Raw genomic sequence first — 18,599 nt, 5'->3', positions numbered from 1 at the left:
GTCATCACCAAGTCACCAAATGTCATCACCAAGTCACCAAATATCATCACCAAGTCATCAAATATCATCACCAAGTCATCAAATATCATCACCAAGTCATCAAATGTCATCACCAAGTCATCAAATGTCATCACCAAGTCATCAAATATCATCACCAAGTCATCAAATGTCATCACCAAGTCACCAAATGTCATCACCAAGTCACCAAATATCATCACCAAGTCACCAAATATCATCACCAAGTCATCAAATGTCATCACCAAGTCATCAAATGTCATCACCAAGTCATCAAATATCATCACCAAGTCATCAAATGTCATCACCAAGTCACCAAATGTCATCACCAAGTCATCAAATGGCACCAAAAGGTGCTGAAAACTAACAACGCTATCCCAGCTGTCTTGTCTTGATGCAGCATAGCACGTGACAACACAACATGCAGCATAGCACACAAGACAACACAACATGCAGCATAGCACACAAGACAACACAACATGCAGCATAGCACACAAGACAACACAACATGCAGCATAGCACACAACATGCAGCATAGCACACAAGACAACACAACATGCAGCATAGCACACAACATGCAGCATAGCACACAAGACAACACAACATGCAACATAGCACACAAGACAACACAACATGCAGCATAGCACACAACATGCAGCATAGCACACAACATGCAGCATAGCACACAACATGCAGCATAGCACACAAGACAACACAACATGCAGCATAGCACACAAGACAACACAACATGCAGCATAGCACACAACATGCAGCATAGCACACAACATCCAGCATAGCACACAACATGCAGCATAGCACACAAGACAACACAACATGCAGCATAGCACACAAGACAACACAACATGCAGCATAGCACACAAGACAACACAACATGCAGCATAGCACACAAGACAACACAACATGCAGCATAGCACACAAGACAACATGCAGCATAGCACACAAGACAACACAACATGCAGCATAGCACACAACATGCAGCATAGCACACAACATGCAGCATAGCACACAAGACAACACAACATGCAGCATAGCACACAAGACAACACAACATGCAGCATAGCACACAAGACAACACAACATGCAGCATAGCACACAAGACAACACATCATGCAGCATAGCACACAAGACAACACAACATGCAGCATAGCACACAAGACAACACAACATGCAGCATAGCACACAAGACAACACAACATGCAGCATAGCACACAAGACAACACAACATGCAGCATAGCACACAAGACAACACAACATGCAGCATAGCACACAAGACAACACAACATGCAGCATAGCACACAAGACAACACAACATGCAGCATAGCACACAAGACAACACAACACAGCATAGCACACAACATGCCGCATAGCACACAAGACAACACAACACACAGCATAGCACACAACATGCAGCATAGCACACAAGACAACAAAACATGCAGCATAGCACACAAGACAACACATCATGCAGCATAGCACACAACATGCAGCATAGCACACAAGACAACAAAACATGCAGCATAGCACACAAGACAACACAACATGCAGCATAGCAAACAAGACAACACAACACGCAGCATAGCACACAAGACAACAAAACATGCAACATAGCACACAATACAACAAAACATGCAGCATAGCACACAAGACAACAAACCCAGCAGCATAGCACACAACATGCAACATAGCACACAATACAACAAAACATGCAGCATAGCACACAAGACAACAAAACAAGCAGCATAGCACACAAGACAAGACAACAAAACAAGCAGCATAGCACACAAGATAAGACAACACAAGCAGCATAACACACAAGACAACAAAACATGCAACATAGCACACAAGACAACAAAACATGCAGCATAGCACACAAGACAACAAACCCAGCAGCATAGCACACAAGACAACAAAACAAGCAGCATAGCACACAAGACAAGACAACAAAACAAGCAGCATAGCACACAAGACAAGACAACACAAGCAGCATAACACACAAGACAGCAAAACAAGCGACATAACACACAAGACAGCAAAACAAGCAGCATAACACACAAGACAGCAAAACAAGCAGGATAACACACAAGACAACAAAACAAGCAGCATAACACACAAGACAACAAAACAAGCAGCATAACACACAAGACAACAAAACAAGCAACATAACACACAAGACAACAAAACAAGCAGCATAACACACAAGACAACAAAACAAGCAACATGACACACAACAAAACAAGCAACATAACACACAAGAAAACAAAACAAGCAGCATAGCACACAAGATAAGAAAACAAAGCAAGCAGCATAGCACACAAGATAAGACAACAAAACAAGCAGCATAACAAACAAGATAAGACAACAAAACAAGCAACATAACACAAGACAACAAAACAAGCAGCATAACACACAAGACAACAAAACAAGCAGCATAACACACAAGACAACAAAACAAGCAGCATAACAAACAAGATAAGACAACAAAACAAGCAACATAACACAAGACAACAAAACAAGCAACATAACACAAGACAACAAAACAAGCAGCATAACACACAAGACAATAAAACAAGCAGCATAACACACAAGACAACAAAACAAGCAGCATAACACACAAGACAAGACGCGAGGCAGCAGAGAAAAGAGCAAACAATGTTCAGATGAAAAATGATTTATTGGACAATTGTTGAAACATCTCTCCAACAATTTCTTCTTCTTCTTGCCAGCCTGCAGCTGCTTGAACATTCTCTCTCTCTCTCTCTCTCTCTCTCTCTCTCTTTCTCTCTCATTCTGCTGCAATGGCCCACTTTCTCATTGTCTGCTTCCCTTTCACTTTCACTTTCATCTTTCTAGCCTGCAGTGTGAATGAGCAAGTGCTGGCCTACATTCACTCCTGCACCATTTTGTCTCTCTCTCTCTCTCTCACACACACACACACACACAACACACACACACACACACACACACACACACACACACACACACACACACACACACACACACACACACACACACACACACACACACACACAATAAATTGTTCACGTTCTAAAAAGACCATTCTGTATGGACAATTGACTATGCTGTCTGGTGTGTGTGTGTGTGTGTGTGTGTGTGTGTGTGTGTGTGTGTGTGTGTGTGTGAGGAGATTGGCAACACTATCATACACACACACGTCATGTAGCAAGCATCCAGTCCACCAGAACAAAGTCAACTACTTCCATGTTATTATGTTGCAGAATTATTCCAAAGTGGAATACATTTTCGTCCTCAAAATTCTCCACACAATACACTCAAAGCTCAGGTTTACAAGACAGAAAGTAAATGTTATTATCTTTTATTATGATTAGTAATATTTTTTATTACAGCTTGGCTGGTTGGAATGTATGTGGAACATGTACACAGTATCAATATGATACATGACATATGGAACATGTACACAGTATCAATATGATACATGACATATGGAACATGTACACAGTATCAATATGATACATGACATATGGACAATGTACACAGTATCAATATGATACATGACATATGGAACATGTACACAGTATCAATATGATACATGACATATGGAACATGTACACAGTATCAATATGATACATGACATATGGAACATGTACACAGTATCAATATGATACATGACATATGGAACATGTACACAGTATCAATATGATACATGACATATGGAACATGTACACAGTATCAATATGATACATGACATATGGACAATGTACACAGTATCAATATGATACATGACATATGGAACATGTACACAGTATCAATATGATACATGACATATGGAACATGTACACAGTATCAATATGATACATGACATATGGAACATGTACACAGTATCAATATGATAGATGACATATGGAACATGTACACAGTATCAATATGATACATGACATACGATACATAACATATATGGAACATGTGTACAGTACAAATTGATTAGTGATTTGTACGACTGCCATCAAGTCATAGATGATCAATAACAAGTGATTAGTGATTTGTACGACTGCCATCAAGTCATAGATGATAAATAAAAAGTGATTAGTGATGTGTACGACTGCCATCAAGTCATAGATGATCAATAACAAGTGATTAGTGATGTGTACGTCTGCCATCAAATCCTAGATGATCAATAAGTGATTAGTAGGAAGAAGAAAATATGTCCTACTTCTCTGATGGCAGAAGAAAGCTTCTTCCCTCCAGTCATGATGCAATATTTCTTCTCCAGAGCAGCAACCTTCTCCTTCTCCTTCAGAGGACACACCCACTGATCAATATGCATCTTGATCAATGGCATTGATTAGCAACATCTTACCTTGTGCAGCAGCTGCAGCTTCACACTCCTCTGCTGGGACACACTCTGCTGCTCTTCACTGGCCTGCAGGCTCACTTCAGCAGCCTGCTTCTCCAGACTCCACACTTTGTCCTGATAACATGTTATTGATTATTGCTTCATTGATTGATTGGTAGATGCTCATCAGCCTGCTTCTCCAGGCTCCACACTTTGTCCTGATAACATGTTATTGATTATTGCTTCATTGATTGATTGGTAGATGCTCATCAGCCTGCTTCTCCAGACTCCACACTTTGTCCTGACAACATGTTATTGATTATTGCTTCATTGATTGATTGGTAGATGCTCATCAGCCTGCTTCTCCAGGCTCCACACTTTGTCCTGACAACATGTTATTGATTATTGCTTCATTGATTGATTGGTAGATGCTCATCAGCCTGCTTCTCCAGGCTCGACACTTTGTCCTGACAACATGTTATTGATTATTGCTTCATTGATTGATTGGTAGATGCTCATCAGCCTGCTTCTCCAGACTCCACACTTTGTCCTGACAACATGTTATTGATTATTGCTTCATTGATTGATTGGTAGATGCTCATCAGCCTGCTTCTCCAGACTCCACACTTTGTCCTGACAACATGTTATTGATTATTGCTTCATTGATTGATTGGTAGATGCTCATCAGTCTGCTTCTCCAGACTCCACACTTTGTCCTGACAACATGTTATTGATTATTGCTTCATTGATTGATTGGTAGATGCTCATCAGCCTGCTTCTCCAGGCTCGACACTTTGTCCTGACAACATGTTATTGATTATTGCTTCATTGATTGATTGGTAGATGCTCATCAGCCTGCTTCTCCAGACTCCACACTTTGTCCTGACAACATGTTATTGATTATTGCTTCATTGATTGATTGGTAGATGCTCATCAGCCTGCTTCTCCAGACTCCACACTTTGTCCTGACAACATGTTATTGATTATTGCTTCATTGATTGATTGGTAGATGCTCATCAGTCTGCTTCTCCAGACTCCACACTTTGTCCTGACAACATGTTATTGATTATTGCTTCATTGATTGATTGGTAGATGCTCATCAGCCTGCTTCTCCAGGCTCGACACTTTGTCCTGACAACATGTTATTGATTATTGCTTCATTGATTGATTGGTAGATGCTCATCAGCCTGCTTCTCCAGACTCCACACTTTGTCCTGACAACATGTTATTGATTATTGCTTCATTGATTGATTGGTAGATGCTCATCAGCCTGCTTCTCCAGACTCCACACTTTGTCCTGACAACATGTTATTGATTATTGCTTCATTGATTGATTGGTAGATGCTCATCAGCCTGCTTCTCCAGGCTCGACACTTTGTCCTGACAACATGTTATTGATTATTGCTTCATTGATTGATTGGTAGATGCTCATCAGCCTGCTTCTCCAGACTCCACACTTTGTCCTGACAACATGTTATTGATTATTGCTTCATTGATTGATTGGTAGATGCTCATCAGCCTGCTTCTCCAGACTCCACACTTTGTCCTGACAACATGTTATTGATTATTGCTTCATTGATTGATTGGTAGATGCTCATCAGCCTGCTTCTCCAGACTCCACACTTTGTCCTGACAACATGTTATTGATTATTGCTTCATTGATTGATTGGTAGATGCTTATCAGCCTGCTTCTCCAGGCTCGACACTTTGTCCTGACAACATGTTATTGATTATTGCTTCATTGATTGATTGGTAGATGCTCATCAGCCTGCTTCTCCAGACTCCACACTTTGTCCTGACAACATGTTATTGATTATTGCTTCATTGATTGATTGGTAGATGCTTATCAGCCTGCTTCTCCAGGCTCGACACTTTGTCCTGACAACATGTTATTGATTATTGCTTCATTGATTGATTGGTAGATGCTCATCAGCCTGCTTCTCCAGACTCCACACTTTGTCCTGACAACATGTTATTGATTATTGCTTCATTGATTGATTGGTAGATGCTCATCAGCCTGCTTCTCCAGACTCCACACTTTGTCCTGACAACATGTTATTGATTATTGCTTCATTGATTGATTGGTAGATGCTCATCAGCCTGCTTCTCCAGGCTCGACACTTTGTCCTGACAACATGTTATTGATTATTGCTTCATTGATTGATTGGTAGATGCTCATCAGCCTGCTTCTCCAGGCTCCACACTTTGTCCTGACAACATGTTATTGATTATTGCTTCATTGATTGATTGGTAGATGCTCATCAGCCTGCTTCTCCAGACTCGACACTTTGTCCTGACAACATGTTATTGATTATTGCTTCATTGATTGATTGGTAGATGCTCATCAGCCTGCTTCTCCAGGCTCGACACTTTGTCCTGACAACATGTTATTGATTATTGCTTCATTGATTGATTGGTAGATGCTCATCAGCCTGCTTCTCCAGGCTCCACACTTTGTCCTGACAACATGTTATTGATTATTGCTTCATTGATTGATTGGTAGATGCTCATCAGCCTGCTTCTCCAGGCTCGACACTTTGTCCTGACAACATGTTATTGATTATTGCTTCATTGATTGATTGGTAGATGCTCATCAGCCTGCTTCTCCAGGCTCGACACTTTGTCCTGACAACATGTTATTGATTATTGCTTCATTGATTGATTGGTAGATGCTCATCAGCCTGCTTCTCAAAGCAGCACACTGTGTTCTGAGCAACAACATGTAATTGATCTATTGGTTGATTGATTGGTAGATATGGAAGATGGTTACCTTCCTGGTGCTCACACTGCAGTGGAAGTCCAGCAGCTGCTTGTTGATACTTTCTCTCTCCTCTTCAAGGCCACTTTCTCTTTCCAGCTGCTGGAACTCCAAATCCTCAAACTTCTTACTTCCTGCTTCCACCGCCTCTCCCTTCTAACACAGCATCAACATCATCATCATCATCATCATCATCATCATCATCATCATCACAATAACCATCGCCATGGTCATCATCATCATCATCATCATCATAAAGCAACATATGTGCGGTGATAATTGTATTATTATTATTTGTATCGTGACTAGTCAAACATCTGACAAAGTACTACAAAAAGTACACATTTCCAACGTCAAGTGTTGCCACTTAGTGAGGAGCAATCTAAAGGTTAGGAGTGAGAAGATGGAATAGATCTTTGTGTTTATAATGAGAAGCATCTTCACCACAAGCTGATGTTTGTCATTCAATTACTACTACATGTCATACAATTACTACTACATGTCATACAATTACTACTACATGTCATACAATTACTACTACATGTCATACAATTACTACTACATGTCATACAATTACTACTACATGTCATACAATTACTACTACATGTCATACAATTACTACTACATGTCATACAATTACTACTACGTGTCATACAATTACTACTACGTGTCATACAATTACTACTACATGCCATACAATTACTACTACATGTCATACAATTACTACTACATGTCATTCAATTACTACTACATGTCATACAATTACTACTACATGTCATACAATTACTACTACATGTCATACAATTACTACTACATGTCATACAATTACTACTACATGTCATACAATTACTACTACATGTCATACAATTACTACTACATGTCATACAATTACTACTACATGTCATACAATTACTACTACATGTCATACAATTACTACTACATGTCATACAATTACTACTACATGTCATACAATTACTACATATGTTTCATTCAAAATATTAATGCAATGATTGTTGTACATACGTTGGAATAGATGAAGTAGACAATTAAAGTCCTACTGAAAGCCACTACTAGCCACCACACAGTCTGATAGTTTATATATCAATGATGAAATATTAACATTGCAACACATGACAAATACGGCCAGTTTAGTTTACTAAATTACAATTTTAAATTTCCCGCGGAGTTTCTTGTTGAAAACGTCACGGAACGATGACGCGTATTTGTGACGTGTCGGGTTGTAGCGGACATATTAGCCCAGCACCACTTACGGCTAAAAGTCATCTCTTTTCATGGCATAATTACACAGTAATTTGGACATCTGTGTTGCTGAATCTTTAGCAATTTGTCCAATTAATAATGGAGACGTCAAAGAAGAATGCTGTTGGTGGAAAGAGGTGGATTGTAGCTGTCTTTAGCACTGAGACACAGCCGGTCTTTCTTTCTTTGTTGTGAAGCTTTAACACAGAGCGGTCAAGCGAACATGTTTCTCTTCGTCAACCAGGAAGTTTTTGGATGGGAAAATTGTGATATTAAGTCAGCTCTTACCGGAGACTTCAGTGGAATATGCGACTTCCTCCTGCAGCTCAAAAAGGCAGCTGTGATTTTGGCTCCTCCATTGTCTTCTCTGAGAGACACTGGCGTTCACCGCAGCCATCCGACTTTCAGGTATGACTTTACAATCTCACTAAAACACTATTAAAAAAATAAGCAGATAAGGGATCTTCCAGAATTATCCTAGTAAATGTGTCTAATTACATCTGAAACGCCGCCTGCCGCCGCCTTTTCTTTTTTTTTCTTTTTTCTAGTACTTCCCTCTAAACGTGCTCATCCACGAATCTTTCATCCTCGCTCAAATTAATGGGGAAATCATCGCTTTCTCGGTCCGAATAGCTCTAGCTGCTGCTGGCTATGTTTGTAAACAATGTTCAGATGTGAGGAGCTCCACAACCCGTGATGTCACGCGCACATTGTCTGCTACTTCCGCTACAGGCAAGGCTTTTTTATTAGCCACCAAAAGTTGCAAACTTTTGATGTTCTCTACTAAATCCTTTCAGCAAAAATATGGCAATATGGCGAAATGATGAAGTATGACACATAGAATGGAGCTGCTGTCCCCCTTTAAATAAGAACATCTCTTTTCAGTAGGCCTTTAAGTCTATAAGATTCACCATCTACAACTCCATTGCTTTGATTTACAAGTAGATGAGATACATGAGATAAGATAAGATAAGATAAGGTGAGAGGAGATAAGGTGAGAGAAGATACGATGAGATAAGGTGAGATAAGATAAGAGAAGATACGATGAGATAAGATAAGATAAGATGAGATGAGATAAGATAAGATAAGATGAGATAAGAAAAGAGAAGATACGATGAGATAAGGTGAGATAAGATAAGAAGGTGAGAGGAGATAAGATAAGATAAGGTGAGATAAGATAAGAGAAGATACGATGAGATAAGGTGAGACAAGATAAGGTGAGATGAGATAAGGTGAGATGAGATAAGATAAGGTGAGATGAGATAAGACCCACCCTCTGCAACTCTTCCTGCAAGTGTTGGTGCAGAGACTGAGGACTATCATGCAGCTTCCTCTTCAGCTCACTCACACTCTCTTGTAGTCTCTGCAGGGAACCACGCTCTTCCTCCACTTTACATCTCTCCTAGTAGTCACTCAGATACTTAGTATTACTTTCTTACATAAACATCTAGCAGTCACATACTTATTATTACTTTTTACATAAACATGTAGCAGTCATTTCATTATTATTACTTTCTTACATAAACATCTAGTAGTCATATCATTATTATTTTCTTACATAAACATGTAGAATGTATTATTTGTACTGTCTTACATAAACATGTAGTAGTCATATAAAAGTGTGTTATTATTATTTTCTTACATAAACATGTAGAATGTATTATTTGTACTGTCTTACATAAACATGTAGTAGTCATATAAAAGTGTGTTATTATTAGTTTCTTACATAAACATGTAGTAGTCATATAAAAGTGTATTATTTGTTTCTTACATAAACATGTAGTTGTCATATCCTTATTATTACTTTCCTACATAAACATGTAGAATGTATTATTATTACTTTCTTACATAAACATATAGTAGTCATATAAAAGTGTGTTATTATTACTTTCTTACATAAACATGTAGTCATATCCTTATTATTACTTTCTTACATAAACATGTAGTCATATTCTTATTATTACTTTCTTACATAAACATGTAGTAGCCATAGCCTTATTATGACTTTCTTACATAAACATGTAGTATGTATTATTATTAGTTTCTTACATAAACATGTAGTAGCCATAGCCTTATTATGACTTTCTTACATAAACATGTAGTATGTATTATTATTAGTTTCTTACATAAACATGTAGTAGTCATATATGTATTATTATTAGTTTCTTACATAAACATCTAGTATGTATTATTACTTTCTTACATAAACATCTAGTATGTATTATTATTACTTTCTTACATAAACAGGTAGTAGTCATATGAAAGTATGTTATTATTAGTTTCTTCCATAAACAGGTAGTAGTCATATGAAAGTATGTTATTATTACTTTGTAACATAAACAGGTAGTAGTCATATGAAAGTATGTTATTATTAGTTTCTTCCATAAACAGGTAGTAGTCATATAAAAGTGTGTTATTATTAGTTTCTTCCATAAACAGGTAGTAGTCATATAAAAGTGTGTTATTATTAGTTTCTAACATAAACAGGTAGTAGTCATACGAAAGTGTATTATTATTAGTTTCTTACATAAAGGGTGTACCTGGTCTCTCTCGTGCTGGATGGCACCCTCCAGCTGCAGGAGTTTGTGCTGAAGTTGATTGATGATGTCTGACTCCGCCTCTATTTGCTCCACCTCTGCCTGCCTCTCTCCCTGCAGCAGAGCACGCTCCATCTCAGCCTGGCCAAGGGCAAAGGTCACATGCACACTTGATTAGCACACACACACACGCACACACACACACACACACACACACACACACACACACACACACACACACACACACACACACTACACGACGTGCTGCAATCCTCATAGTCTGCACATGAAATGAGTTGAAGAAGGTCAAAGTGCAGGATGGATGGCAATAAGAGAAATGACTTGAAATAGGTCAAAGGGCAAACACAGTGGACTAGAAGTTATATTTCATGTTGGCTGTCACAATACTTAGTACACACTAATAGTACACACTATTATATCCTTTGTACCAGAGGTGTGGACTGGAGTCACATGACTTGGACTGGAGTCATGAATTTGATGACTTTAGACTGGACTTGACAAAACGTCGAGACTTGCAACTGGACTTAGACTTTAACATCAATGACTTGTGACTTCAGCCTTTTGACTTGACAACCCTTGCTACTTTCCCCAAAACCCAAAGATTAAAAAGTTATTCAGGAGCGCTCCGTATCTTTCATTTTGTGTGTGTGTGTGTGTGTGTGTGTGTGCTCTCAGTAGCCAATCAAATTAGACATACGTTGTTTTCATCCCACAGCATTCATCCAATCAAATTGCAGGACAACCAACGAAGAAGAATTGTCAAACAACGCAGCAATTGGAAAAAATGATGCCAAAGTTGGTTTCGTTCAGGTACAAAAACTAGGACTTAGTCAACATAGTCATCCTTGTCACCGGCGTCCCACTGGGTGTGAGTTGTCCTTGCCCTTATGTGGGTTCTTCCGGGGATGTCGTAGCGGTTTGTGCAGTCCTTTGAGACATTTGTCATTTAGGGCTGTATAAATAAACATTGATTGATTGATGATAGTTATACCTTGTCCATGCTGTACCATTTGGATCTATGTAGACCTATGTATTTTGAAGTGGTGTGGAAAAACTGTACACTGACTACTCTATAAAGTGAATCAATATGGATATTAGTTAGTACATGGAGTATTGTGGAGTACTGTAGTGACTATTAACTACCTCCTGCTTGGACTCCTGAAGTTGTTGATCCAGTTCCATCAGCTGGCTTTGGACTTCATCGATCCGGGACAAGACTCGGACTCGCTCCTCCTCCAGGTGAAGGAGTCCATCTTCATCCTGCAGGGGATGGGTATTCAAACACTCTGTCACACTTTGTAAAGTACTCCTAAAGAAGTATTATCTGTGACTGTAAAGAAGTATTATCTGTGACTGTAAAGAAGTAGTAACTGTGACTGTAAAGAAGTATTATCTGTGACTGTAAAGAAGTATTATCTGTGACTGTAAAGAAGTATTATCTGTGACTGTAAAGAAGTAGTAACTGTGACTGTAAAGACGTATGAGTGTAAAAAAGTATGGCTGTAAAGAAGTACAGTATAAGTATAAAGAATTATCTGTAAAAAACAAAAAAAGTACAAACCCTGTTTCCATATGAGTTAACAGAATACAATGATTTGCAAATCCTTTTCAAGCCATATTCAGTTGAATATGCTACAAAGACAACATATTTGATGTTCAAACTCATAAACATTTTTTTTTTTTGCAAATAATCATTAACTTATCATTTCAAGGCTGCAACACGTGCCAAAGTAGTTGGGAAAGGACATGTTCACCACTGTGTTACATCACCTTTTCTGTTAACAACACTCAATAAACCTTTGGGAACTAATTGTTGAAGCTTTGAAAGTGGAATTCTTTCCCATTCTTGTTTTATGTAGAGCTTCAGTCCTTCAACAGTCCGGGGTCTCCGCTGTCCTATTTTACGCTTCATAATGCGGCACACATTTTCCATGGGAGACAGGTCTGGACTGCAGGCGGGCCAGGAAAGTACCCGCACTCTTTTACTACGAAACCACGCTGTTGTAACACGTGCTGAATGTGTCTTGGCATTGTCTTGCTGAAATAAGCAGGGGCGTCCATGAAAAAGACGGCGCTTAGATGGCAGCATATGTTGTTCCAAAAGCTGTATGTACCTTTCAGCATTAATGTTGCCTTCACAGATGTGTAAGTTACCCATGCCTTGCCCACTAATGCACCCCATACCATCACACATGCTGGCTTTTACACTTTGCGTGGATAACAGTCTGGACGGTTCGCTTCCCCTTCGGTCTGGATGACACGATGTCGAATATTTCCGAAAACAATTTGAAATGTGGACTCGTCAGACCACAGAACACTTTTCCACTTTGCATCAGTCCATTTTAGATGAGCTCAAGCCCAGAGAAGCCGGCGGCGTTTCTGGATGTTGTTGATAAATGGCTTTGGCTTTGCATATTAGAGCTTTAACTTGCACTCACAGATGTAGCGACCAACTGTATTTAGTGACAGTGGTTTTCTGAAGTGTTCCTGAGCCCATGTGGTGATATCCTTTAGAGATGGATGTGGGTTTTTGATACAGTGCCGTCTGAGGGATGGAAGGTCACGGTCATTCAATGTTGGTTTCCGGCCATGCCGCTTACGTGGAGTGATTTCTCCAGATTCTCTGAACCTTTTGATGATATTATGGAGCGTAGATGTTGAAATCCCTAAATTTCTTGCAATGTCACTTTGAGAAAGGTTGTTCTTAAACTGTTTGACTATTTGCTCACACAGTTGTGGACAAAGGGGTGTACCTCGCCCCATCCTTTCTTGTGAAAGACTGGGAAGCTGTTTTTATAGCCAATCATGGCACCCACCTGTTCCCAATTAGCCTGCACACCTGTGGGATGTTCCAAATAAGTGTTTGATGAGCATTCCTCAACTTTATCAGTATTTATTGCCACCTTTCCCAACTTCTTTGTCACGTGTTGCTGGCATCAAATTCTAAAGTTAATGATTATTTGCAAAAAAAAAAAGTTTATGAGTTTGAACATGAAATATGTTGTCTTTGTAGCATATTCAACTGAATATGGCTTGAAAAGGATTTGCAAATCATTGTATTCTGTTTATATTTACATCTAACACCATTTCCCAACTCATATGGAAACAGGGTTTGTGTAAGTGTAAAAAAGTATTATCTGTGAAAAATGTGTAAATAATAATAATCAGTAAAGAAGTTTGAGTGTAAAGTAGTATGTGTGAAGCAGTAGAGTGTAAAGAAGTAGTATGTGTGAAGCAGTAGAGTGTAAAGAAGTAGTATGTGTGAAGCAGTAGAGTGTAAAGATGTCCTCACCTCCTGATGAGTGCTCTCTGTACTGCTCCACTCCTCCTTCAGGTTGTCCTCCTCACTCTGTCTGTGTGCCAGACGCTGAGAAGATGTTCCTCCCAGGACACCATCAGTGGAGGTGGTGTGTGCCAGACGCTGAGAAGATGTTCCTCCCAGGACACCATCAGTGGAGGTGGTGTGTGCCAGACGCTGAGAAGATGTTCCTCCCAGGACACCATCAGTGGTGGTGGTGTGTGCCAGACGCTGAGAAGATGTTCCTCCCAGGACACCATCAGTGGAGGTGGTGTGCAGTGATCCTTCTAAGAAGCCACCAGGGAAAGCTGCCCTGGTGGGACCCAGTGGATCCTCTCCTTGGTTGTATTGGGCACACATGTTGAGGATGCTCTCCAGCCGTTGTCTCTCCTGTCATCAAACAACATCACATCATACATCTACACACTTAGGAAGCACACCTAAATCTACTCTACACACTTATGATGCACACCTGGATCTACTCTATTTGTGGCGGCACACCATCAATATATTATTTTTTTCAAAGCCTTGTAGAACCAAGCGGAGTTGAGGAAATAAATGCTGTATATCACACACACACATATATTGTATGTGTGTGCGTATATATATATATATATGTATATATATATATATATATATATATATATATATATATATATTGTATGTGTGTGCGTATATATATATATATATGTATATATATATATATATATACATATATATATATATATATATATATATATATATTGTATGTGTGTGCGTATATATATATATATATATATATATATATATATATATAAATAAAACGCAAGACATCACATGGACAAAGATAAGACCTTCTGTGGTCAGATGAAACAAAAAGTGAGCTGTTTGGCCACAATAGCCAGCAATATGTTTGGAGGAGAAAAGGTGAGGCCTTTAATCCCAGGAACACCAAGCCTACCATCAAGCATGGTGGTGGTAGTATTATGCTCTGGGCCTGTTTTGCTGCCAATGGAACTGCTGCTTTAAATGGGAAAATAACAAAGAAGGATTAGCTCCAAATTGTTCAGGACAAGCTAAAATCATCAGGGGGGAGATTGGGTCTTGGGCCCAGTTGGGTGTTCCAACAGGACAATGACCACAAAAATGGTCAAGGAAAGGCTAAATCAGGCTACAATGAAGGTTTTAGAATGGCCTTCGCAAAGTTCTGACTTAAAGGTGTGGACAATGCTGAAGAAACAAGTCCATGTCACACATTTAACTGAACTGCAGCAATTTTGTGTTGAAAAATGTGCACAGAAGCTTGTGGATGACTACCAAAAGTGTCTTATTGCAGGTAAACTTGCCAAGGGACATGGAAGCAAATATGAACATTGCTGTATGTATACTTTTGACCCAGCTCACATTTTCAGTAGAGACATAATAAATTCCTAAAAGAAACAAACTTCATGAATGTTTTTTGTGAGCAACAAGTATGTGCTCCAATCACTACATCACAAAAGAATAAGAAATGATTGTAAAGTCAAGACAGCCATGACATGATGTTCTTTACAAGTGTACCTACACTTTTGACCACCACTGTGTGTGTGGAACTGCTGGCGACCAACCCCAGGATGCAGAGATGGCAGGAAAACATGACTTTAATGTCAAAAAACAAGTAGTGGACATGCAGGGGGACCAGGAACCAGGAAATAGGATCCAATCATGGAGCCCTGACTGGAGGGTGAGGCGGGCATAAATAGCAGCCTGATTGGCTACTGCATGCAGGTGTGCCAGCCTGCCAATCAGGGACAGGTGAGGGAAAGTGGCGCTCAGGGAGACATGCAGGAAGTAGAAGCAAAATAAAGGCAAAGTGTCAGTAGCAAGGCTGACAGTACCAAGCAGAGAGCAAAGACATACTACACACTTCAATATTTCCTTTCAAAACTCAAATAAAAATACATATTTGGGAATGAAAAGATCATATCAAAAAATGATTAGCAACACTTCTGTGATTCAAAGATGATTGCACAGTTAATATATCAAAATAATGATTGCAAAAATAATAAATATCATTGCACATGTATCAATATCAATCCATATGTGGTCGGGTTTAGGGGGCAGCAGCCTCAGCAGAGAAGCCAGGACTTCCACCTCCCCTCTCCCTTGGTCCAGCTGTAATATCCCAAAACCTTGGTCCAATTGTCAACTACCAAGACCATGGTCCAGCTGTCACCTCCCCAGCTCCTTGATCCAGCTGGGGATCCTAAGGCCTTCCCAGGTCAGCAGGGACACAGTCTCCCCTACATTTCTTGGGTCTCCCCTGTGGTCTCTTACTGTAATGTAAATGTTATGTTACCACTGCACCTTCACTGTAATGTAAATGTTGTCATGTATGTCTACATGTATGTATGTATGCATGTATACATGTATGTATGTATGTATGTGTACATGTATGTATGTATGTATGTATGTATGTATGTATGTATGTGTACATGTATGTATGTATGTATGTATGTATGTGTACATGTATGTATGTATGTATGTATGTGTACATGTATGTATGTATGTATGTATGTATGTGTGTACATGTATGTATGTATGTGTACATGTATGTATGTATGTATGTATGTATGTATGTGTACATGTATGTATGTATGTATGTATGTATGTATGTATGCATGTATGTATGTGTATATGTATGTATGTGTACATGTATGTATGTATGTATGTATGTATGTATGTATGTATGTGTACATGTATGTATGTATGTATGTATGTGTACATTTATGTATGTATGTATGTATGCATGTATGTATGTGTATATGTATGTATGTGTACATGTATGTATGTATGTATGTATGTATGTGTACATGTATGTATGTATGTATGTATGTGTACATGTATGTATGTATGTGTACATGTATGTATGTATGTATGTGTACATGTATGTATGTATGTATGTGTACATGTATGTAGTTATGTGTACATGTATGTATGTATGTATGTATGTGTACATGTATGTATGTGTACATGTATGTATGTATGTATGTATGTGTACATGTATGTATGTACGTATGTGTACATGTATGTATGTATGTGTACATGTATGTATGTATGTATGTGTACATGTATGTATGTATGTATGTGTACATGTATGTATGTATGTATGTGAGTAGAGGTGGTAGTTAATGGTGGTGCAGTGAGGAAAGAAGAAGCAGTTGAAGGTAAACAGAGTTGTGTGGGTGGAGAAGGAGAAGCAGACATGTTGTAAAGAATGTTCCTCCCACTCAACATCTGCTTCACACTGATTAGACTCTCTCACGCTTTCTTGCTTTCTTCATCCCAGATAAAACCTTCTTATCACCTCCTTCAAATGCAACTATTACATCCTGACTTACTCCCACCTGCTCCTGTCTCATGTCTTTACTACATGTCTCTTCTTTACATCTACACAAACATTTCTTCTTTACACACATCACCAACATGTACACAAACATCTCTTCTTTACACACATCACCAACATGTACACAAACATCTCTTCTTTACACACATCACCAACATGTACACAAACATCTCTTCTTTAAACACATCACCAACATGTACACAAACATCTCTTCTTTACACACATCACCAACATGTACACAAACATCTCTTCTTTACACACATCACCAACATGTACACAAACATCTCTTCTTTACTCACATCACCAACATGTACACAAACATCTCTTCTTTACACACATCACCAACATGTACACAAACATCTCTTCTTTACACACATCACCAACATGTACACAAACATCTCTTCTTTAAACACATCACCAACATGTACACAAACATCTCTTCTTTACACACATCACCAACATGTACACAAACATCTCTTCTTTACACACATCACCAACATGTACACAAACATCTCTTCTTTACACACATCACCAACATGTACACAAACATCTCTTCTTTACACACATCACCAACATGTACACAAACATCTCTTCTTTACACACATCACCAACATGTACACAAACATCTCTTCTTTACACACATCACCAACATCACAATTTGACTTGATATTGAAAGCATGGTTAAAACACATGAATTTCAAAAGACGACTACTTTCAAGGTACCACTAACACTCAACTTGAAATATAATGTAAAACAACAACTGCACACCAATTAGTCACACATAAACAACAAGTAAGACAATAGTGACAACAATACAATGAAATAAAGATCAACAACAATTACATTTTCTTTTATTCCTCTTTTCACCTTTTACACATGCCATGCTTCTTATGTCAAATAACATACAATGACATGTAATAAGACAACATGTAATAACATACAATGATAATGCCGTATGATACTAAGGTCTACTAAAGATGATGCCGTATGATACTAAGGTCTACAAAAGATG

General features: G+C 38.8%; 1 pseudogene; it reads right to left on the bottom strand.

Moving 5' to 3' along the window:
• LOC133564833 (pleckstrin homology-like domain family B member 1) overlaps positions 1–18,599 on the bottom strand; it is a 689,899-nt pseudogene that overhangs the window by 367,173 nt on the left and 304,127 nt on the right.

This window comes from Nerophis ophidion, linkage group LG13, assembly GCF_033978795.1.
Source record: "Nerophis ophidion isolate RoL-2023_Sa linkage group LG13, RoL_Noph_v1.0, whole genome shotgun sequence".
NCBI lineage: Eukaryota > Metazoa > Chordata > Actinopteri > Syngnathiformes > Syngnathidae > Nerophis > Nerophis ophidion.
Note: the sequence above shows the minus strand (reverse complement) of the source record. Positions and strands in the feature narration are given on the sequence as shown.